The sequence below is a fragment of the Melospiza georgiana genome, chromosome 3 (assembly GCF_028018845.1).
Source record: "Melospiza georgiana isolate bMelGeo1 chromosome 3, bMelGeo1.pri, whole genome shotgun sequence".
Taxonomy (NCBI): domain Eukaryota; kingdom Metazoa; phylum Chordata; class Aves; order Passeriformes; family Passerellidae; genus Melospiza; species Melospiza georgiana.
In genome coordinates, this window is record NC_080432.1 from 83,737,105 (window position 1) to 83,762,856 (window position 25,752).

Below are 25,752 nucleotides of genomic sequence, written 5' to 3' on the forward strand. Positions count from 1 at the left end.
CCGGCAAGATCTGGACAGAATCAGCAAGTATTTAGTGTTGTTGGAAAATAAAGCCAGATTGCACAGGCTGATAGCCACGTGATCCCCTTCTAACATGCATCACTTCTCTTAGTAACAACAGGCAATGCCTCACACACTGCTTTGCAAATAATGATTAAGGTCAAGAATACTTCCCCAGATTGTAGCCTGCCCTTTGCACCTGCAAAACCTGAGTTATGGAAAGTTGACTTGAGGCCACATTTAATAAAAGCCTTACCCGCATGTCACAATAGGGAACCTGCAGCCATCCCACCCAGCAGCATGACCTGGAGCACCTATTTTAAGCATTGAGGCATTCAGCAGAGTCAGGAGTCAGGAGCACTGGACTTCTGAGGGGTGACTCAGAACCTGTACCGCACGTGTAGGGTCCAAGGAGACAGGGGGCCTGGGAAGGGCAAATAGGTGTTCCCTTGTGTGCCCAGTGAGGAGCTGCTGAGAGCCAGACAGCTGAAAACACCAGGGATGTATCTGAACAGGCACTTGCCTCCTGGCTTGCTCCTCTCAGAAGTTGGCTGACATGGCACAGAAGCATTTTCTAAATATCAGCTGTAATTTCTCACAAGTGGTGCATGAGATATTCACCACCCAGCCCAGCACCCTCCTGAATGACAGATGATGCAGAGCCATGCAGGGAAGCACACACTGAGGCTGGAGGTTGACTAAAATATGGCCAAGGTGTACTTCTGTCTCTCTGGGAAGGGTTTGTGCTGCAGTGATGCTGTCCTTCCATGAAACTCGTGTTTTGAAGCAGTTTGTCAGGAGGCATTAGCATGCCTGGCAGGTTTGCCTAGCTTGGGCTTCTTCAAATAAGGAAATTAAGGGAACGAAGGGAATTCCCAATTTTGCATGTTTAAACAGCAAGACTGAAAGCTATTTAGGATCCTGCTGACCATATCTCAGATCTTGCAGGCTCAGTGCTGTTCAAACCTCTTTAGCAGGCTGAAGAGCACCCTTCTGACTTCTGAATTGCAGCAGAGGAAGAAAACACTTACAGAGGTCTCCAAGAAAAAAAGGGAGGCCTTCAAGAAAAAAGAAAGGACTGACCTCTGACAGTTGATCACTCTCTGCTTCCACCTCCTTGTGGGACAGAGGTAAGGGATCTTCCCTACACTTTGGGCACATCTTTACCCCTTCATTCCTGTGCACACCTGGCACCACACACTGCTGTGACATTCATGCCTCCCAGGAGAGCTTTTTGTACTTGCTCTGCCATCCAAATCCACTAAATACACTTTAATCTAATTGTAACCATTGTATCAAGCAGAGGAAAAGAATTAAGAAACTTCAGCTTACAATGTGCCAAGTATTCTAAAAATCAGATCATTGTGGATAATAAACAGTGAGAAACAACAAAACCGGAGTCAGAGGAATTGGAGTCTTTTATGGTCACTGATGTAGTAAATCAACACTGCAGTTTAACACAGACAAATGTAGTGTAAAGTAATATATCTGAGGGGAAGGACTGGACTTGAAAGCACATATTTAAATGTGACATTCATGCAGTACCCTAGCCAGGAAAATGAGGCTGATTTCATTAAAGAAAAATAAATCTCTGAAGACTATACAGTCCATGGATACATTAATAAAAAAGAAGGGGGGGGGGGGGGGGGGGGGAAGTAGTCCAAACACAGGTTAGGCTATGTCAGAGGAGAATCACAGTGACTAGTAAAATAAAAGGAGCACAAGATAGATTTTATTAAGTTAGTGAAAAAAGCCTGGATGGGAAACTCCAAAAGACTGCCTTACAGGTAGTGTGAAAAGTACCAGTGAGGATTATAGGTCAGATTCAGCTGCTGTATCCATCCTTAGCACTGGATTTGAAGAAAACTCAAATTTAGTTAGTAAGTTCCCAGGATATATTTATATTTAAGATAGCACCTGCATATTTAAATTATGGCAACTTCAGATGTTCTCAGCTTGTCACTGCACCAGCCTCTATGGATACAACCCCAACTTCAAGGACAGGCAAAGAGAAGAGAGCAGGGAATAGTGGTCTTTCTATTGCCAATGGTCAGTGAAGGAGGAGAATGCTGAATTATCGTGCTCACAAAGGAAATCAGAGGCCAGATCTGTGTTCTTTTCATAACCACAGAACACCTCTGAGAAGTCTCCCAGGTGCAGGTACACAGACATATTCACTCCAGTGAAAACCAGCCCCTGCTGGTGTGGCAGGGGACAGACTGCCCCGTGCTCCTAAGGTTAAGAGCAAACTAACTCTGGCCAAGGACACTGGAGGGAAACTCCTTGTTTTTAGGAAAGCTGTGGTTCTGCATGGGTGCAAATGGCCTGTGATGCACTCAGAGACCCAGTGAACTTCTGGAAACTTCCTTCAGGAAGATGAGGTCCAAACAGCTTGAGCTGTGATTTCCACCAGTGACTCTGTGGAAATCAGGTATCTCAGAGTGAGCACCACAACGCTGACCTTCCTCAGAAGCCAGATTTATTCTCAGCAGAGAAAGAAAACCTCTCACAGTTGCCAGATTAAGCTGATCAAGAACTAACAAGAACTGGAGGAGCAACAGGAGTGGCCTCTTCCACTCTGCCTCCAGAGAAAAATCTGGCTTTTATTACAAAATTCCAGCCTGGAGCTTCCTCCCACAGGATAGACTAAGGAGGCCCAGACTTGTATGAATTAACCAAAAATAACACTTCCAGGGAGGGAGAGGATGATTGAGGGAATTGCTGATGGGATACACTCCTTCTCACAAGTTCAAGTCCAGAAGTCAGGAGGAAGGAGAAAAAGCCTCTGACTTTGAGAAGTTTGTTGCCTTTAGCTGATTTACTGGGAAGCAAGTGACTGCCACAACCACCATCATGTCAGGTAGCCCCAAGCCAGTGCACAGAAGAGCAACAACTGTCCTTCCCATCTCCACAATAATCCATTTTAAAGAGCTGTGGGTTGCATGTGGCAAGGCTCAGATTGACAGTGAGCTCCAGGCTCCACCAGCAAATATGTTTAAAAATAGTCAAAGCAAACAGGATTCTGTTTGGGGAGGGAAGGAGCCAGACACCTTTTTGGCTCTGTTTGGCCAGCAGCAGGGATATGGTCTGGTTAATCCTGACCATCTCCACTACACATCCTCATTGCTATGGCAATGTCCCATAAACAGAGCAGGGATCAGCAGTTCCCTGGAGCAAGGAGGCAGCACTGTCCTCAGGTAGTGGCACTGCATTAGAAGAAGGAAAACAAGAAATTTGTGCAGGCGAGCTGAAGACTCACTAGAGCGTGTAAATGTTACCTAAATTTGTGCATCAGCATTTAAATACCACGAGAGCTGGAGCTGCAGCTGAGCAAGAGCAAAGCAGATGAACACAGAGTGTCTGATTCAGCCTGGGGAGATGGAGAAGCACAGGGAGCTGGGAAGCACCCACAAACTGGGCCAAGGCTACCCCAAATGCTGCTGCTGTTCCCTAGGAGAAGCTGAGAGAAACTGAAGCAGATGGCAGCCAACATGCTGGTGAGCAGCACAGAATCCTCAGAGCAACCTCGGGCAGGACAGGGAGCAGCACACCAAGCTCAAGCACTGAAGCAGGAAAAAGCAGCTCAGAGAAAAGGACCACCAGCACCACAATAAGCCGCCAGTGATGGGAGATCTCTCCTGGGGGTCTCAATGGCCATCATGGGTTTGTGGAGCTGCAGAGGGGTCTGGCTCAGGGACGAGAAGTCGCACAGACCTGATGTTAAAAAGCAGGACTTGTTTGTCCTGCCCTTGCGCAAGATGAGAAAGGGGGAAGGGAAGCACATACCCACCCCACCTTCTTGCAGAGTCTTCACACCCTGTGGCCTCTTAGATCTCTGGCTCCCCCACTGCAGTGGAGTGGCTGTCGAGAGAGGCTTTACTCAAGGTAGTACTTGGGTGAGGTAATCTAAGACAACAGGATTAAACTGAAAGAGACAATTTATGTTGTGCAACAGGAAATATTTCCAGACAGTAAAGTCTGTTGGGCTCCAGAGCACTTTCCCAAGGTAAGCAGCAGAACTGGAATGGCCATCCACTGGCTCATCTGTCAAGGCTACACGAGCACTGTGTGGTGTGGAGAGCACGCTCACACAAGGAGAGAGACAGGACAGCGACCCTGGGTTTGCTGGTGTTACAGCATTCTGTGTAAAAATAGGGACCCAGCTTTTGCTCATGCACAGAACAAATTTCTATTGACAGAAGGAAAAACTGAGATGTAGGGCAAATAAGAAAGAAAAAAAAAAGTCAGAAAAGTCTTGGTGGTACTTTAGACCCTTCAGTTCCCATCATGATCTCACCTTGAGAGGGTTTCTCTTGTTTTGCTTTCTCCTTTGCAAGTGTCAGAAAAATATTAAGGGACTAATATTAAGGGACTGATTTTTACCTGCCCTCCACTGCTGTAAATCAAGAATAACATCACTGGAATCAGCAGGGTGATCTCGGCTTAAAATGAAGAGGGTTAATATTTAAATACAAAAAAATTAAGGATTAAATTATGTTCACCTCCCTGGCACATAGGTAATGTTTTGGGATAGTTTAGAAACACACTCCCAAAAACTGCACTGGAGACAGAGGTTCATCTCTCAACAGATGGGTGGATATATGGGTGGTTTTCCAAAGGCCTGGAGGTCATATCCCCCCTTCAAGCACCCAAAGCAGCCCCTGAAGCTCAGTCAGGCCCCCAGTCACCTTGCACAGGCAATGATTCCATTCACCTCATAGCTGACTTGCCTGCTGAACCCCTGTGAAAATGCCAGTCTGTCACCTCGTTTCCTTTTACGTCCAGAATACAGAGCACAGCTCCAGGTAAATGCTGTTTCTTGGGCTCCTAGGAGGTGCTGAGAGCAACTCCTGCTACAGTTTCTCTCCTCCCTCTGTTACATGAGCTCATTACTCAATTTTGGCTATGTGTGTCTCTGCTAGTAAACTAACCCCTGCCAGAGCCCATTCTTCAGCCCTGAAGCCAATTGGCACAGCCTGACGCCTACATATTATTAAACTCTCTTACACTCTGAAACAAGGTGACTACATCCAAACTGCCTTTGGAGTGTCCTGGCCCTTCCTGAACTCCAGCAACACCCAGAAGTTGTCTCAGATCAAGCCCTGTGTGGTAGCACAGATCCTCAAGACCACCTCACTAGTGCATGTATAAGCCTGTTGTGAGAATACTGAGTGAATACTTTTTGTTAAATCCCCCAGTAGCACAACACTCAGAAAGAGTCTGGGAGATTGGAAGACCCAAAAAAGGATTTCCTACTCAACTCAATTAAAAAAAAAAAAAAAAAAAAAAAAAAAAAAAAAAAAAAAAAGCCTTTTATGGAAGAGCAGTGAAAGAAACTTTGAGCTTTTACCTAGAAACTGGCTCCAGGCAAAGCTGTCAGTAAATGTCTCCTGGGTCCCCTATTGCTTATGACAGCAAGATAAGGGGTGCCAAGGCAGGACAGGGGGCTTGAACTTTCCCCAGCCACAGGAGGAGATGTGCCTTGGCTGGGGCAGTGGAGAGCGACTGAAGTGCCCAGGGTGAGCCCAAAGCCAATTTCCTACATACCCATCTTGTACCTTTTCCCACCACTTTCTCATTAGGGAAGGAGGAGGAGGGACAGAGAGAACTCTACTGCCAAACCAGCATGAAATGAGAGGGAGCTGAGAGAGCAACATGAATCAAGCAGTGACTGGGAGGTAAACACACCGTACACAACGCCTGGGGATCATTTCTCCTGGGGCCAACTCCAAGGCTTTTATTGCCCCACTTACAATTAGCTGGTAAATATTGTACATATGATTGACCTTTCTAAATGCTGCTGGGTAGCTGGAGGTGTTGGGAGCTGATCCTGCCTGTGAGGACCCGAGGTTGTGCAGCACCGACTCTATCTGCCAGTGTGCAATGCTCTGCAAGCGCTTTTCTTCCTCTCTTACTGACACATTGAGATTTACTGCCCTGTGTCAGTGAGTTCAAGAAAACCTTTTAACTCTGGAAGCTCCGGGAACCGGCTCCAGCACATGCTTCGGGATTTATCCGTCACTTTGTTATGTCTTGTTTGTCCAAGAAACAGTCAAGACTGAACGAGTCAGGAATGACAGAAATAGTACATGAAGTCACAGTTGCTCCACTTTAAAGCACAAGCATTTGTGTAGTTTTCCTACCAAATATACGTGTGTTCAGCGAGCAAATAAGGCAATGGCAGAGGAAAGGCAACACAAGCAGGATTTTACAGATGCCAGTTGAGTCGTGCCCGCTCCTCCAAGCGAGGGTAACACAGATTTCCACATGTATCAGCTTTTTCTGCTCAGAAAAGCAATCCCCGGGACTGGACACACGCACAAACCCCGTGAACGCTGCCGTAAGCCAGCCCTGGGAAAAACCTGTGAGCACTAAACTGAAGCTGAAAGACAAACACGTAAGAGAAAAGGCTGAGCAGCCCCTGCTCTTTGCCTCACCTCCTCTCGCTGCCTGCCCGGGTTCTGGACATCCCCGTGCCGCTCTCCCCCTCTGTTCAACAGCCCTTTTTCCGTCACTCGCATCAAGCCACCAGCACAACAGCACCAATGCCAGCCCTCACAGCTGACCTGTCCGACGGAGTGAGACGCACGGGGCTCCTGTCCCCTCCCTGTGCCCTCCCTGTCCCCCCGCAGCCCCTCGCCACCCAAACACCCAGCACCGGCATCCCCGGCCCCTCGCTGCCCATCTCCTGAGCAGGAGCGGGCGAAGTTTGCGGGGCAAGGATGGGTTTGCTCTCACCGCCTCCGGTTCCCAGCAGCCTGGGACGCACCGCGGGCTGCGTGGAGAGAAGAAAGTTGTTCCAGCGTTCGGCTTCTCGGCGCTCCTGGCAGCGGGCAGGGAGCTGAGCCCGTGGGACAGCAGGAGCAGGAATGCGGCTTGACAGGCGGGAGCGTGAGGTGTGCCCAGCGCTGTCACATCCTCCCCAAAAGCCGCCGGCCGGGAGGGAGGGAGGGAAGGAGGGAGGGCGGACGCCCTGCGCGTCTGCGGGAGGGCTGGAGCGCGGAGCGAGTGTCGGGGAGGGCAGCAACAGGAAATGACACAGAAACTTCACCAGGCTCCAATCCAAACTTGGCCCCTGACATGAAAGAGAGGGGAGGCAACTGGGGGCGGCTGGGGGGGGGAAGAGAAATTTTTCGCCCTCGTTAACCAGCGTAAAAATCTGCTGACTGGGAAAAAAAAAATCACGGTGACAAGTTTTATTAAAGCAAGGAATGAAGGGGGTAGGGGCGGGATTCCCATCAGAGTTTATTTACTTGAGCAGGAGTGGTGCGATAATGTTAGACACTAAGAGCGAAATGCCATTTTCAGCATTTTCCTGGCTTTTCCAAGCTGTCGGATGCTCCAGCGTGTGCCGGAGGGCAGCAGGCAGGAGCGAGGTCCCCCCTGCATCCTGAGCGGCAGCTGCTGCCCCAGGAGCCGCTCCGAATGCGGCAGCGCCCGCAGCTCCCGGGGCAGGGGGCGGGCCGGGCTCCCGGGACTGTGCCCAGCCCGGAGAGGAGCACACGGCCTGGGGACAGGACAAGGGACAGCCCAGGCACCCGCGAGATGCGCCAGTGGCACGACTGACAGAGGCAGAAAATCACACTGTGGTCAAACCTTTGCTCGCATGGATGCAAGAAACTGCCTTTACTGAACAAAGCTGGATGGATACTTCAGAATCGTATAAAGTCATTAAGATTTTATGTCCCATGAGCATATACCTCAAGGTATTTCTTACATTGGTCTTTAAATTCTGAAGTCAGAAGGCTGAAAAAAAAATCATTAGTAGAAAAAAAATCACAGAATAATCACTCCAGTGTAGTGATTACTAATCAAGATACAGTAAAACTTTGTAATGGAAGGATGTCGCCATGGAACGGAATGTTGTAATGGAGATGTTGCCAAGTCAAACTAACAACATGCTCACCACTAAACCATAGCCCCAGCCATGACACCTACACATTTTGGGAACACTTCTGAAGATGGTGCCTCCACCATGCCCCTGACCAACCTGTTCCAGTGCTTGACCAGCCTTCCAGTGAAGAAATTTTTCCTGATATCCAAGCCAATGGATTTTCTAATAGCATAATTCCTAATCTATTTGGATTATTTTCCTAATATCCACTCTAACCTTCCTGCAAGGCAAACCCTCTGAACACCTCTCCACATGGTGGGTGCAAGGGCACAGCAGCTTTTGAACTTGGTTGCAGTTTTTAAAGTATCCTTTAAACTTGAAATGTGTCCTTTTCAGTCAGCCCTGACCTAGCCTGGCTCTGGGCTCTCTGCAAATCCCACCTTCCCTTGCAGTAGGCAGTGCCATAAACTCTTTGACAGGAGCCCATGGGACTTTCTAAGGGGTCCTCATCTTCCTGATTAGGTTCCCACACCACTGCTGAAAGGTGGATGAGATGCCCACACAACCAGGTCACTGTAGATTGAACAGAAGGTCAAATGTTGTTTGGAAGAAGTTGTATCACTCCTCATCCTACTGAAAGATGTCCTACCAGACATAGTAAACCACAGGGACAGTTGGAGCCCAGGTCTAAGCTCAGATTTAACTCTTTCCTGGAAAGCAAATATAAACATAGCCATTCTGCCTACAAATATGAAAGTGGTAAGAGATTTTTTTTTCCTAAAAATTGACCTTCCTCAGGCTAAGGATGGCCTCACTGAGACATTTCCATTTACCAATCAGTCTTATAGGAATATAATATTCTCACTAAAACAAGAATATTTAAATATTCCTATTTAATAGGAATATTTTAAGGCCAGGTGAGATCACTCATTTGATAATTTCCACCACCTGGCCTGATCACCTGCATAGCTGAAGCCACAGAATGGTGTCCCAAAGCAACACCTGAATCATTACAAATGATGGTACATCATGCAAGGACACATCCCCCCCAAATCAGAGACTTTCAGGGAAGGACAATCCACCCCAGATAAGTTATTTCGGTGGCTATCACCCTGTCAGGAAGAAGGGCTGCCTTTCTGATTTGCATTTGTCCGGCCTCACTCTCCACCCTCAACCCTGGCCATCACTCACCAGTCTCTCCAGGAAGCTGCATATCAGGCATGGACAGAGAAGGCTGAGCCCACCAAGGTACAGCCCATCCTCAGTCTACCCCCAGAACAGCAGGAATATTTCAAGCCTAGGCATAGCTGGGGACCCTCCAATATTTTGGTTGAAAACAGCCAAGCCATGCAGCTCTGAGTGGAAACTGGAGCCTGCTGCTCCCTCTCCATGCAAGCTCAGCTTTACAAAACCACAGACAAGTCATCCCATAACCTTGTCCTGAATAAATAAAAATAGCTGAGCTTTTTTAGTCTCTCATGGTAAGGCAGATTTATGGACAAACCACAAACCATACCTGTCACTTTTTCAAGATCCATTTCCATTGCATTAAAGTTCTTTTTCAAATGTGCCTACCAGACCTGGATGTGGTATTACCTCACCTATACTGTAAATTTTTAGCAGACTTGGACTCCTATCCAGTTGCTCCATCAGATGCATCCCTCTCTTTGCTGTGCCTTTGTGAATGCAGTAGCGACCTAAAAAGCTGAATTGGGGATTTATTGTTATAGTATCATTTTACTCCAAACTTCAACCTTAAACACAAAACACTTTCAGATTTGGCATTTATGCAGTGTTCAACATATGCTTTGATCCAAACAAGGGCTTTGACCTGCCTAACCCTTGGTGTATTTCTTTCGCTCCTGTGAATGACTTGAGCACAATCGTATGGTATCGGTTGTCACTTCCCTAATGAGAGGTTATTTTCAATTAATCAAAGAAATATAAACAGAGCCTTGTATCAAGTTTAAATAAGCTCAGAATAGTTCTGCCCTTGAAACAGATGTCTAAAGCTGTGTTTCCTTTCAGATCAGAGCTAGTGCACTGTCAAGAAGAGATCTTGCAGATCTGTTTGCTCAACAAGTTCAAAAAACCAAATATCAGCTCAAAACCCTAACACAGTCCAGTGTGGCCCGTTGAAGTCAGTGAATTGGGCAGCCCATGATGCAGATTAGGGTAACCAGGCCAGAATCAGATTTGTGAGGTCTTTACAGATTAGAGAGAACAGCAGAAGGGAATTAGATAGCACCACATTATTTCAAAGTAAGGCTAGCCCTGCATCAAGCCCAGCACACCATAGCTGCTTCCCCATGGTTCTGATCGTGAAGAGGTCAAATAACAAAATGAGAAGAGAAAGAGATTAACTAAACAGGGTCAGGGCTGGTCTTTGGTCCCAGGGCCAGCAGGCACAGCCTCATGTACAGGGGGGCTAAATGCCCTTAACCTCCAAAAAAGAATGGCCCCGTGCAGACTTCCTGTTGGGAACAATCTCTTGGTCATGCTACTGGTCAAGCTACGCCAGAGACTTGGCACCCCACCCTGGGATAAACAGGGACCATGATAATATTTAACACCATAAAAGTTTTCCAGTGGCAGGGCCCCAATGCTGTTTAATTAACTTAACCAGTAAACTAAATATAGCTAATTTCAGAATGATAAGTTATCCAAAAGAACCACAAGACTTTTTCTTCATCCTGAAGCCTTGGGTAAATACAGGCTTGCGCTGTGAGTCTCTGATTTTTCCACACAGATTTAACATCCTTATTTCTTGTATTTAAGACAGTGGTTTTTGTCTGTAAGTTCTCCAAGGTAAGGAGCACATCTATTCCTAGAGCTTGGTCCTTGCTTGTCATTCAAAAAACCAGTGTTTCAATCCATGGGGTGGGATGTATCTGCACTGTGCTTAGCCAGCTCAAGGGTAGATCTGAGCTAAATATCTGTAGTGACCCTCTCTAATTAATAGAGACTGGTCCTTGTGGAAGATAATTTGTTTTATCCAAACACAGTTTAACACAGGTGAGATGAATCCTCTCTGGAGCTGACCCTCCTGCAGCAGGGATTATTAACCTAGCTAATTATTGCAATCTCTGAACCTAATTTTCTGTGTCTACCAAGGGGGTCAAAAATAAAATATGTGTTTACCTCTCAGATCAAAACATGGATTATTTCATATCTATAAAATAAATATTATTATAGTGTTGTCACAACTTTTGATGGCAGAAACAAGTCATCTTCTGTAGCCTCTAAATGAGGTAAACTCTGATTAGGCCATTAAGTTTTCATGCAGTTACCACTGGAGCCCAAGGCGCTGTGTGGCACTAAAGTACATCTTCTCAGCAGGGATCCACTGTGGATTACAGGGTGTCAAGGGCAGGGGAAAGCCACCATGTATTTTATTAACTGACTGTCCTGAGAGTAATAAATGACTTTTCAAAGGGAATTAATCTGAAAGAGTTTCTTGTACTTGTTTTTGTTGTGCATATACATATATATCATTAAATATCTCTGCACTAGGTGACATTTTCTCTTGCTAAAAATACTCACTATAATCAGTCAGCTTTTCTGAAAGTGTGTTCTGATAATCTGAGCTCATTCACAAATAGCACCTGCAGCAACACCCAGCAGAGGTATGGGAACACATTTGAGAGCATTCACACAGCAACTCGTTTCCTTGAAAATGAACATCACATTTCCATTTCTACCTAGGAATAAGAGCAAAGAAGGGAAATAGCTTGTTGCAAATGGATAGGTTTTGCCTGTTTATTTGTGAGGATGTGCAGCATGCAACTATTGAAATTCTAGCATGGAACTTATGCATTTGGCTGCTATATAAAGGGCATTCATAAGGGTTTTCTTTTACTAGTTTGTCTTTGTTTTTCTTGCTTTTATTTCTTTTTTATTTTTTCAGTCCAAATGGCATCATGGTCTCTGGTGGAAACCAGGGGGACCTGTGGCTGAAGGATCTGCACAACCCTGGATAAGGATAGAGGAGGGGAACCAATCATTTTTTATCCTTTTGGCAGATCTATAACTAAAACCACAACATGAACCATGTGCCAAAATACTGGGTTTATTAATTATACTCTCACCTGGGGAAACTATTTCTGTTTGAAAGAGTACCTTAAACTGCTTACAGCAGCAGGATTAAGGTGTGGTGAATTCAAACAGAAGGAATAGTCTTATATAACTTTTTTTTTCCTTCAGTACTTTTTATTTCATTCTAGATTGTCTGAATCTCACAAGAAAAAATATAATGCATCAGAGATGTATTCTTTTCTGGCTTTTGCAGTTTTCATATGTTAACATTAGATTATCTGCCATTTTATTAAAAAAAAATTGAATAATTTCCATTCCATACATATCTGCTCCTCCCCATGCTATTTTTGGCATTTATGAAGCCATCTACATAAACTTCAGGGGCAAATGACCTTTAAAAACTAATGAAGATCTGCAACATTTATGTAACATAACATCCTATGTATTTTACAAAAGGAGAAAAGCTGGTTTCTTCTTCCCTCCTCTCCCTTCCCCCCACCCTCAAACAGATAGGAATTGTTCCTCTCAAGTCTGTCTCTCTCCAGAAAAATCTGACCTACAAATGGCTTTCTCATAACTCAGCAGACTAGTTTAGTCCTCATATGGATTTATCATTAACCACATAAGCACATGTTGTCCATTTTGCCCAACCTAATGAATGTGCTATAAATAAAACTCTAAAAGCAGGTTTCACCATTCTTATCCAAGCTGTTGCTGCAAGTCCTTGTAACTCCCAAACCCACTTACATTAGAAACATTAATCACATTATTATAATTCAAAGCATCAGCTCTCTACAGCTGAAACTCCCTAGCACTTGACTTTGGCTAGACCTCTAACCTCAACTTATCACTTTCAGGCGTACTCCACATTTTCTGCTCCAATCTGTCACTGATGTAGGAAAGATGTGGGAAGTTGCTTTCAGAAGGTATTTTTAACCTAGGAGTGTCTCATTAAAAAGAGAGCTTAGTATAGAAACTCTGAAACAAAACCTTTCCCACTTCACTAAGCACAGCAACCTGAAAGTACCAGAGGGGTATTTCACCACAACTCATGTCATTTTAAAAACCAAAGCAACATAAAGAAAAAGGAAGTTCTCATGGAAAAGACACTGTTGAGTGTAATTCCTATCTACCCCACAAATATTTTATATGATCATAGGATTATCTGTAGAGCTTTGTCTTTTCCATCTAGAATGAAGGAGGCTGAAACAAACCATCTATTATTCTGACTTGCCTGCTCATTCATTAGGAGTGTATTTGTACAGTTTGTGTTGTTTCTACTTATTTCAGCTGACAGCATGGAGATCATATTCCATCTTGACCAAAGGTTTTAAAAGGCAAGAGAAACAAAAGATTAATCTTAGGATATTATTTTTAAGCCTCGTGTGCTTTAGTCTGGAAATAGAAAGACAAAGATAAAATTCCCAGAAGGACAGCCACAGCTAATGAGAGCCTGAGAGGAAATGATCACAGATTCTTAGTTCTTCTGATGGATGTCCTTCCAGCCTTATTAATCAGAAATTCATGATGCCGATAAATCACCAAAGTATGATAACAGATGAAGGTGAGTTTGGATGTAAAATGATCCATGGTGACGGATTACAATAAAGAGGAAAAGGAGGGGGAGCCAAATACAGTTTTATAAACTGCATCCTCAGCTTGTAAGGACTTGTAGATAATAAATATCATTCTTTTTCCACATTATCTAGGAGATTAAGAATGTTTCTTGATGTATAACTGCTGGGAAGCCTCTGTAGCACCTTCTCCAGTTACCAGGAGGTTTATATTACATCAATTGCTTTAATTTTCCATCAATTATGATTTCATTTACAAAGAGGAACTTTAAAGTACCTTTCTTCCTTTAACCTCTTTTTGAGGAAGTAGGCTCCAGAGGCTGGAAAGGAGAATGCATGCAGAACATTGAGGGTTTTGATCTTGCAAGATTTGTCAGATCCTGCTTTGAGATTCCTGCAAGTTTTCTAGTATGACCTTATCCTGCTTGAATGATCCTATGTCACAGAGGTGTCAGCAAGGTCTCCACGCCTCCAATCGCTCTAGATACAGAATTGTTGGTTTCTATATCCAGTAAAACCCACAAAAATCAATCCACATGTGGATTTGTGGTTTTCAAGGAAAGCATTTCCCAGAGCACTTAAGAAATAAATAAATGCATTTGAGATGCTATTACTGATGAATCAGTTCCACTCCCTGCTTTCTACCAGTGTTTTTAATGCTGTAGAATATAGCCCTGGCCATCTGAAGCAAACCAAAGCGATGCTTATGTCCTGCAAATTCAAAATAAAAGGTTATTAAAAAGAAGTAGCTTGCCAATTAAGGCAAAATTTGCCTTAAGCCATGAGAGCCAGAGGTATAACAGATACCTAAGAAAGAGAGGACAGAAGACCATTGAATGCCTTTGAGGATGCTCCCAAATGAAATACAAATTTGTATGCTGCCCTGTAGCTTTTATCTGGTTTGTGTCACAACACAGAGATCTCCAAGCTGATGCCCTACCAAGCTTTGCTAAGCCATGCTGCAGGACAGCACTTGGTAGGGAGATGAACCAACTTGGTCCAGATGCAGTGAAATTATGGCAGGGACATCATCTGCTGAACTGATGGACCCTATCCAGAGGCATATCAGCTTGGAGGTTCTATGGGTGTCAGTCTTACCCTGTGTGGAGCCAGCCCAAACATGTCCATACCATACTGTATTCTGTATTCTCTAGGAATATAAACAGGGATGTAGAGAATTTAAACAGGGACACAATTGAGTTTCATGGCACTTCTCAGAGCTTCCCTGGCTGGGATGACTGCTGAGGTGTCTCTGACACCATCTGCCCAAAACTCCCCGTTCCAGGTTGCAGCAGCTCACAGTGAGATGGAAAAACTGGGCAGTCAGAGGGAGAGCTTTTGAAGTGATTAGATGTCCCTGAAGAAAATAAGGCAGTTTTGTCTCTGCAATGCCTGCTTTGCACCCCCTGGAACAGTGAGGACAGCATTTCTGTTATCTCTGTTCTTGCCAACATTTCTGCATGCTGCTGTTTAATGGGAAGTACTGAAGACACACATGAATGGACACTGAATTACAGAATATCCCTTCAGGCTTTCTAAGCCATCATGAGCATGAACAGGAGACAAGTATATGTGAATATAAATTCTAAGCTGAGATGTGTCATTTTACCCATATAGAAAGTGGAGTGGACAAGAGAGAAAACTAAGAACAAAAGACATTGAGGAAAGAAGAGAGAGGTGGGGAAAGCCCTATATATAGGCTTTAGCATCTGAGAAAAACCAAGCAGAATACCTGGTGCCCAGTGGTGCACTCTGAGGTCTGCTTTGTATGGATGCATAAGTCTGTGGCATGGAAATGAGTCAGAATTGCTGTCCCAGGGAACACACTCCACTGGTGCAGTCTAAACTCCTCTCAGGGGGTTGTGTTGGACTTACATCTTGCCACATGATTCTTGCCAGATGTCTGGTCATAGACAATTGATCACCAGCAAATTATTTTAAAATAGACTTCAGCTGAGACACATCACTTCCACCCCGAGAGCACTTAATTTTTAAAATTCAAATAATTGACTGCTTGAAATCAGCAAAGGGCTATCCTTAAATTACAGTTTCATGCTGCAAAGCCTCTGTTCTTGGCAGCTCAAAGAAATCAAGGGGTATCCAGGCCCTCTTTCCGCTGCTCTTGAATGAAGTATGGTATGGATTTCTAGACCTGGATTTAGGCCTGGAAGCACATCTGGAGGGTATCTATTCCCTGCGTATGTTAGATTTGTGCTACATTAAAGAAATCATGGCTTCCACAAACATAAATGATGAAGAAAATTCCTGGCCTGAAACTAAATATTGTTGTATATTATGTCACATTGAAAGTGACTCCTGCAGAGATGATGCTCCTGTGAAGGCAACTGATTGAAACTCCACCATCCTGAGCTAAGCCATCAACTCTTCCCAGCCCACACAGTGACACCTATCAAACAGGAGTCACCTCATTGCAATGTTCACCTTATCTGCTGCAGAGGAGGAACTGAGCACAAGAAAATGAGGAGTCTTTGGCAACAGAGAACAAGACAAAGAACAAACATAGCCCTTCTCAGCAAGCTCACCTAATTGGAGTTGGAGATAAAACACTGCTGGCAAAAACCTTCTCCTTCCTGGCATTGCATTTGTTAAGTTGAAGGGCTAAAAAAACCTTTAAAATTGGATGTGGAGCTACCTCTGGCCACAGGAACAGCCCTGTCTCCTCCAGCAGCACTGCTGCTAGGGAGCATTACATAAAGCAGTTCATGTCAGGTCACAAGCAGAAGACAGGCAGAGGCAGAAACACTCCAGCAGGCATTATTTTTCCACAGCACAGACAAAAGCAGGCAAATATTTAAGAACAGTAAAATGCCACTGTGTTTGCAGACACCATTTATTAATAACAGGATGGATTTTCAGTCAGTTTGTACCACAGATACCAACGTCATCTTTACTGCACTAAGTTGATGAAAGTGACATAAATTTTCAAAGAACAATTATTTAAATCAAGGTGCAAAACTGACTAGGCAACCTGAAAAATTCTCCATGCTCTTGATTCCAAAGATCTGTTCCCAAATCCAAATCCATCCAGTAAATACTTAGCCATGAGTGTGTCCCATGTGCTATAGAAGAAAACAGGAGATTAAGGATCCTGTTCTTGAAAATTGAAAAGGTAGGGACAGACAGAAGAGTGATTAAATCCTTCCTTCTCTTGCATTGCATTGCTGATGCTTTCTCATTTTTAATAGAGGTTATAGAAAGTGCAGACTGTGACCCAAGGGGCTCAGCAAGGAAAATGTTTACTCCCTACAGGACAAGAACAGGGGTTCCTAAACCAAGATGGATCCTGAGTCCCAAACTGGAAATGATCATAGACCTGGATGTGCAAAGGGAAAATGTACTGTGGTTGCAAAAAGGGTTTCAAAAATAGGAAGCTTTGGGAATTGCTGATCTTAAGGAGTTTAGTTAGATGCCTATAGATGCCTATAATCTTGTCATGTTAAGTTTTAATTGTTTTCAATGTCTCAGAGTTGCATTTCTACCCTCAGGAAGGTGATGAATTTGAGCAAGGGGCTTACTATGTAAACAAGGTGACAGAAATGGAAAAAAAATAAAAGAGAGAAAAAACCCCACCAGGACAAAAAAAAAATAAAACACATCTGACCTCCCTGAAGCCTATAAATTTTGCCCCAATTTGTTATCAGTGTGTATCAAAACTGGCCATTGCAAAGAAGCACAGTCGTATTCTGTGAGAAATAACACAAATCTCTCCATTTATAATGCAGCTCTTCTTGGGTTTTAGTCATTAATCATTAGCCATCTGCATACCCAGAACTCAGCTTTGCCAACATGTTCCAGACTCTGAGCTAAGATTCCTGAATCAAATATTCCCACTTCAACCTGGAATCCCCAGTGTCTTAGAGAAGGAAGGTTTCTTTCCAACATCTGAGCTGATAGGGAATGCTGATGCTAAGCTCCCATCCTCTGCTATTTTTGAGTAATGTCTGTCATGTCAGGCTGGACAGATGGATATATCCATGGCACAGGTATGGGCCCAGAGATATTTGAAACAAGAAACTCATCAGGCTGAGAGCATCATGGCACAGTAAATCCCTCCTCCACTGTCTATTCCAGCTTCCTGAAGAACTCCAGAATTCTGTGCCCTTATCTTTGTGGTCTGCACTTAGGACATCTCCAAGACTTAGTCAAGGACCAGAAGAAGACAATGGTTAGCAACTATGATCCTCTGGATCAATGGGAAAAGAAAAAAGGGTCTTATCAAAACAGTGGAATGAATTCCTGTAGGAACTGCAGACTACTTCAAATCCCATTCCTTTTCACTAAAGATACATGGTTCCATTCTTTTGCATGTGTTATGTGAAATAAAAGTGCAGCTACTGCTCTTAAAAAAACAATAAAAAACGGTTCTATAAATATATTACCAACCCAAGAAGGGTCAAGAATCTCCATCCTTTGCTGGAAGCAGAGGAGAACATAATGACAAAGAATGAGGAAAAGACAGAGGTATTTGCAAGGAGGTTATAGCAAGCTGGGATGAGTCTCTTCTCCCAGGTAGCAAGTGATAGGACAGGAGGAAATGGCTTCAAGTTGCACCAGTGGAGGTGTAGATTGAATATTAGGAAAATTGTCTTTACTGAAAGGATTGTCAAGCACTGGAAGAGGCCGCCCAGGACAGCAGTGGAGTCTCCATCCCTGGAGATATTTAGAAGATGTGATGTGGCTTTGAGGGACATGGTTTAGTGGTGGGCTTGGCAGTGCTGGGTTAATGGTTGGACTTAATGATCTGAAAGGTCTTTTCCAACATTAATGATGCTGTGATTCTAAAAGATGTAAGAGGGCACACATTTCATAAAAGTCAAACTGCCTTAAAATCTTAAGAAAATAATATGCTGCACTTCAAACACTCTCCCCAGAGGAGAGGTTATAAAAACAATAGTTGAAAGATGTATGATCATTTTGACTAATGCACTACCAGAAGATGTTCCCATGCTCATCTGATGGGTGCAGGAAAAGAATGGAAAATAACATAGTTGGGTTCAGACCAGGTCAGGTGATCTTCCCAAAGATTGCTCCTGTCTCTTTTCTCAAGAAGCACATACCCAAGGGATTCTGTATGCAAACAGCTACTCAGAAGGGAGCATGATACAATAATAAAAACCAACAGACACATTTAGAATAGTATTAAAAATTAAAATCCCTTAGTGAAATCCAGTAGCTGCTTGTTATGTATGTGTCCAACTCACTGCAACACAATGCCTCCCTGAAACTTGAGGAATATTTTAGGAGGTAAATAAGTGGATGCTCTCCATACACCACACACATTAAAAAGAGATAATTAAGCCTGTCATCCTGGGCTTGTCTGCAGTACATCAATCACAGGCAAAATCCCAGAACATCCGTGACAGCGCTCAACAAATAAATAATTAATATACATTAACAACATGTAATGGAAAAGGAGTCTTATTAATTAATCCAGTCTCATGTTTTGATGAGCCTACAAATGAGCTTGATAAAAGTAATAGTATTGAGGCAATGGGCTTTTGAAGAGCACCAAATTTGAATTCTTGAGTAATATACTTGGCTGGTTTAAAATAAACATAGTACAGTGTAGACTAATTGGAGACCAGCTGATAGCTCTCCAAATTAAATAATAAATGGCAAATGTTCACTCAGCAAGTGAACTTTCAGGCCCCTATAGATGTTATCTTACCAGTTGCTATTTAGTGTTTTTATTGCTGACACAAGAGAAAAGGTTGCACACAAGCCAACAGTGAATTCAGTGAAGTCCTGAATGTAAGATTAAGCAGTGGAGAACTTGCTTCTCAGGCATGAGAAAGGAGGCCAGAAGCAAACTGGAAAAAGCCTAGAAAGTGACAGAATCTAAGTGGTGTAACACAGACATCTTCAGCAGCATAATGCATGTACTAGAGATGTAATACCAAGTAGAAGAAGTGACGAAATTATATAACAACCCAATCTGGCATTGGTGCAACTGCTGATGGTATTCAGAGCCCATTCTAAAGGCAACAGGTACTGAAGAACGAAAAATAATTGAGGGAAAAGACACAAGAATGAATAAAGAAATGGGAAACCTCATTATGGAGAAAGACATGAGAAGATTTACCTCTTTAATTTTACAAAGAAAAGGCTGAGAGGTTTCTTAATCACAGACTATAAGTGTTCAAAGAGAGAACTAGAATTAGCTAACGAAGTTCCTTCAACCTTAAAAGATCGCATAGTGGCCAGCAGGTAAAAGTTGAATCTATACATTCAGAACAGATATAATTCTGGTATCTTTGACAATTTTGTGGGATACTTACAGTCACTGGGAATCTTCAAACCAACTTCTTTTAATTTTCACTCCAGTTCAAACAGCAATTAATTTAAGGAGGTCTTATGGCCTCTTGGCCTCAGTAATTTATCAGTTAAATGACAGGCTTCTGTGGGAGGTTATTTTACAACCTAATAAATGTCATCTTTGGGAAAAGTTTCATGGGATTCTGCATTTGTCTTTAATACACTACTAATGGAGTAACTGATTCCCTTGTTTTCTCTTCTCATCAAAGCACAATTAAAATAATGATCTTTCAGCAGATAATAACACCTTTTCTAATACTTGTAAAGAATAATCAGAGAATGAATCAAGCAATTAATTCTTAGTCCTTAGTCATCCCTCCCACTCAAGACCCAAACCAATGTTCACTTAAGTACAGGAATATGTGAGGAATGCTTCCTTCAGCCAAGCACTGGAGAAAAAGAGGGAAATTTGGCATTTTTGACCCTAAGATTGGGGTATCTGTACCCAAACAAGAAGACTATGCAGAGAAAATGGAGATTCTTACAGGGGTTGAAATAAATGTGCTCCTGTGGTTAACACTCACTCCTCTTCATCTTTACTTGCTTTTTGGCTGTGGCTTGTCCCTTTGGTTGCTCATGCTTTAATTTCCTTCATAATCTCAATCCTGCTACTCAGTGTCTAAACACTATGTGTATTTCCTTAAAACCACAAAAAATCATAAAATCATAAGAATTGTTTGGGTTGGAAGAGACTCTAAAGATCCTCTCATTCCAATCACCTGTCATGGACAAGGACATCTTTAACTGGGCAAGGTTGCTCCAAGCCCCATCCAGCCTGGCCTTGAACACTTCCAGAGATGGGGCATCCACAGCTTCTCTGGAGAACCTGTTCCAGTGTCTCACCACCCACACAATAAAGAGTTGTTTTTCTAATATCCTCCCAAAAAAAAAGGCACATGAGGGGGCACCTGGAGTTGAACCAGGGACCTCTTGATCTGCAGTCAAATGCTCTACCACTGAGCTATACCCCCTTCCTGAATGTCTTTCCTTTGTAAATGAAACCCATTAGGACATTCCTGCCCCAGGGAGTTCATAATATGAATATGAGCCAGCCTTGCAGAACTGGTCCAGCACAAACAACCTCACTGCATTTCTTCCTGAGCCTTGTACAAGACACACAGGGGTGTAGGATTTCTGGGGTAGCTCAGCAATGTCTTATGAACAAATGAAAACTTACAGCTAGTGCTGGATAGTACCAGGCAACAAATTGCAAAATTATGGCAAAATTGCTCTGCGTTCCCTTTAACTCCTTCCCTGCACTTCTTTCCAGATATGGAACAGACTTATCTGTCCAGTTCCTTTGACCAGATGTGCACAGCAAGGCCAGCTGCATTGCCCATCCCTTTTCTCAGCCAGCACCATGCCCTTGTCCCCTCAGCAGAGTAGTTGAACACCCACAATCAGAAGTAACAGTGGCCTGATGACTCCAGGGACTGAATCCCCATCTCAAAACAATAGTGATAATTCCCAAAGGACAGTCCTGAAGTTCAGCTTTCTCTGAGTAATTCCCAGGCCTCTGGAAACAGGCTGGAGAACAGTAAATTTAGTAAGGAAACAGAGATCCTACAGGTCCCTATTGCATCACCAGCCCTCCGTCTGAAATATTTCTTAGTATCAAGATTCTTGCTGGAATCACAATATGTGTTCAAACACCAGTACAGTGAAACAGCATGTCCATGGGGTCAGCCAGGAGGATCTGGTTTGGAGAATCCAATGCAAGAAAAGTCATAAATAAATAAATGGGAGAGGCTGAAGCCTAATAAAAACTAAGAGAATTTGTTTGCTCTAAATGGCGGACCACATGGACTGAGATTTCTGTAGAAAGCACCTACAGACAGGTACATTCACTGGGAATTTGGGTAAGGTCCCCAGACTGAACTTTTTGGCACCATTTGCTGTGATTTTGATTCATCCAAAGTTTGCCACACATCAAAAATTATTGGTATGAGGGCTTTGGAAAGGATGATCTCTCCCAAGATGAGCACCATCCCACAATGAGCTACCATAGCCAACCCTCCTTCCAAACCATAAATAGGGATCTTAAACAAAAGCAGTCTAACATTGTTCCCTTCTGTTCCCCTGAGGTATCTTCCACCAAGTCTTGGCATTTATTCATTGCTATGTGCTTCTGGTGCCTCCAGCCTGTTTTCAGTCTGCTTTATAATCCTCATCTCCAGTCAATTTAAATTAAATTTTCAGCGCAGTCTTCATGAAACAATACATTAATTGCCTCAGCACATGAATAGACATCTTATTTACACAGATTAAATGACCATATTCTTTTAATCTACTTGGCCTGCAGTTGGATCAAGCCAAGTGATTAAGTTTTGTCTGGATTTCCTTCCTAAAAATCAATGTGTATGTCATCCATGTTCCTTTTCAACGGTGAAATCAACATGTGTAGAGGGGCAGCATACTTCCTACATGCTACTAAAGGAATCAAACTAATAACTAAAGTGTGCTCTGAGTCACACGGAAAATTCAATAAAATCTTCTTCACCAGGGATGAGGTTTGCTTTAACTGCTTACAGATTTACTTTGTTTAGTCTTTTCTCCAGTATTCCATGACAACAAAATTCACCCCCTCTTTTTTCCATCATTTACATTCCATTTTGGCAACTCTCTTGAGGGTTCACTAATATACATATGGCTCCATGTGAATGCATAGCACAGCAAATTCTTCTTCCTTCCTTATTTAGATTCCTTCACCAGACATGGAAGCCAAATTTATTGGATCGTTACTAACTCTTTTAATGACTGCTGCTCATTTGTAAAGATCAATACAACATATTCTCCTCTGTCCTCTGGCTCTCATTTGATTCTTCTGGTTTTCAGAGACAACTTTGTGAGCCAGCTCCTTGACTAATTGCATGACAAACACAGCAGGCAGATTTGGTTTCCCAAGTTTCATTTCTAAGATTTTCCTGTTTCCCATATCCCTAAAAATTCGCCCCTTTCCTGATGTATTCAGTTAATGTTAGTGTCAGGAGATAGCACAGAGATTCAGTAAATCCAGCAGTACTGACTTCAAGTTCTTATTCTGTGGGGCCTCCTAATGCCGTTAGACAGTTTGAGGTCTAAAATGGGATGAAAGGAGACAAGGCGAGGTAAATATGTCACTTCCACTCACAGCACTCTATGGATGTTCCCCAACTTGGTGAAAGTCAGCTAACCCACAAGAAGTGCAGTAAGGTATATAGGCATGTGGAAAAGTTTCTGTCTGTAGTGCCTACAGACACCCTTTGCACAGATCAGAACTCCTTTTCCACCATGGACATGGGGTCACCCCAGCACAAGAACAAGATTCTGTATCAGCTTCATGTCTGAACTCTTTATTTCTTTGTGTCATTCCACTAAACAGAAATATAAATTTCCATCACCAGTCATGAAATAGCTGTTTCAACAGAGTTTTGGAAGTTTGAAGACATACACACCCCAAAAAAAACCAAACATCTGAGCAGCAAAATTATGTAAATTGGAGAAAATGAAGTGTCCTCTACATGGGCCCTGCCCTTTCAAAGCACAAACATTTCCAAAAGCTAATGGAGAGAGAAGCTTATTCCAGCTGCTGTGTGACTCAGACTGGCATAAGGAACAGGCCAGGACAGTTCTGGGACAGCAAAGTGGGGAGAAAATAAAAAAGGCCAAGTACTGCCTTGGTTCAGAAGATGTGAAACTTTCAAGTAACTGAACACCAGACTATTGAACGTCCCCGGCTCCCACCAGTTCCAGCATTCTGCTGCACACACAGGCCAGTGAAGCACAACCAGCAGCCTACATCAAAGTCAGGACTGTGTCTATAATGCTTCCATCTGAAGTGTCTAATACTTCCACCTCATCACTTACACAGGTTCTGAAAAGAGATGTGAACAAAGGTGAACACAGTGAAGATCTTCAAAATGGCCAGCTCTTTAGGGAGCTTCAGGCCTGGGCTGTGGGTCCTAAGGAAGGATGTCAGGGAGACACAGTTGTGGAGTACAGCAATGATTGTTTGATGAGATGAGAAAAGCAAGGCAAAAAAGATCAAAATGGACTAAATAAGTCTCTTGGTATCAGCATCTGTGACTCGCTTGCCATCAGCATTGTGACATTGCATTACTTTCTCCTGTTGTCTTGCCTAAGACCTATTGAAATGAGAGCAGCACATCTCAGACAATTTGTTGAAATCACTTCAAGTCTCTGAGTGATGTTAATGGTTAGTGACCGAGGGTGGAGCGCAGTGAGGTGAATAGCAGATAAGTGGCAGATAACAGCATCCACCTTCATGGAGAACTTTTATCTGAGCACTTCCACAGATTCTGAATATATCTCATCACATCCTACTCTTTATCTTACTTACCTTCATCACTCTTCTGCAAAGTATCCCCATATTTTATTTTTAAATGCAGAGATGAAGAAATGAGGGAATAATTGACCTATCTAAGGTCACCCAGGCCTGTCCAGGCTTCCCAGACTGGTTCAGACAGAGACCTCACTTGCACTTTTGGAACTGCAGACAAATCTTATGGGTGTTTGGTCCTTAAGGATGTGCTCGGAGCTCTGTTGCTCCCTCCCCTCACAACACCAGCACTGCAAAACAGCTAAGGGCATAAGTACCAGTGTCAGACCTTGTGAAGGTGCTCCAGGTTTTGTGCATGGGCTCTAGGAGCTGCCAAATTTAAAGAGACTCAAGAAGATTTTTGCAGAAGTATTCACAGAGACAGCCTGTCTCCACATGTCTATCAATAATGCTCAAGTGTCAACACTTCCAGACTTGGATCTGAAGATGCCCTCACCTGCTATAGGTTTGCTAATGGCCATTATCTGGTTCATAAATGGGGAAAGTCAGGCACAAAACAATAAAACAATTCTTCTGCAGTAACTCAGATCAGAGCTGGAATATTACAAAAAAAAAAAGAAAAAAGAAAAAAGAAAAATTGAAATCCTGGCTCAAATATCCTGTATTATCTACAGAGTGATTGAACTGCTCCTCTCAGAGTTTTCTCTTTCATTCCTTTTCCATAACTCCTACTTCTCTCCCATTGCCAACCACATTTCTCATTGCCAGTTTCCTTCCTGGAGTCTTTTCCACCATTCTTACCCCAGCAATGATCCCTTCCTCCCAGTTCTGCTTCTTTGCTGCAGGTCTTTCCAAACACCATTGCATCAGGCCATCTCCCTGGGACCAGAGTCACCTCTGTGGAGGGGAACGTGCAGCTGTTGGTGGCTGGAAAGCAGCCAGAGGGCCCCCACTCCCCCCAGCCATGCTGCAGGAGGATGCTGAGTGACGGTGTCAGCAAAGAGCAGTAAAAGGCCTTGGCTGCCTGTTCAATACCTGAAAGCAGCCCCTACTCACTGGAAAATGGATCTGAAGGGGGAAGGTTGCTCCCCCTGGCCTCAACCAAATGATATTCCATCCAGCGTGAAGAAGATGTTGACAGAAGGGTCTGTGTCATCACAGATGAGATATTTTGGCTGGTAGAGATGTGTCTCCACCAGTCAGCTCCACTCCAGCAAGAGGCAGGACACTATCAGAGGCTCCTGCTTGCCCACAGCCAGAGGTGAATGCACAGTGTTCCAGTCTGCTCGTAAAAAGGGCTGTCAGGGAGGGCAGAGGGAGGGCACAGGCAAGACAGCCAGCTCCTCTGTGTTATGTGTAAGGAGTCAAGGTTAGACATGGCTTTAATTAGGGCATTGCTGCTTTGATTTGAGAACACAGGATTTTGAAAGCATACAGGTTTCATGTTAAGTTCTTTTTGAACTCAGGAGAAAGGGCTGGACTTGCTATTTGTGAGCATCTCACTGATCTACTCCTTGGGTCTGTCAATCCATGGTGTCCTCCTCCAGTGCAGCTCTCCCAGGATATACTTCATCAGTTCAACCCAACTACACACAATTTGCTCTCAGAACACACAATGGCCAAATAAAGGGACTAGTATGGCATGCAGCCACAGCAAAGGGGTTTGAGCAGAGTACAGGTACTCTCCAGGCCTG

General features: G+C 43.6%; 1 protein-coding gene and 1 non-coding gene across 2 annotated transcripts in view; both read right to left on the reverse strand.

Moving 5' to 3' along the window:
• The window catches only part of LOC131081681 (protein eva-1 homolog C-like), a 202,110-nt gene that overhangs the window by 58,649 nt on the left and 117,709 nt on the right, over nucleotides 1–25,752 (reverse strand). The window lies entirely within an intron of this gene.
• TRNAC-GCA (transfer RNA cysteine (anticodon GCA)) lies at nucleotides 20,679–20,750 on the reverse strand. Its single transcript has one exon. It is a non-coding gene; the product is annotated as a tRNA-Cys (tRNA).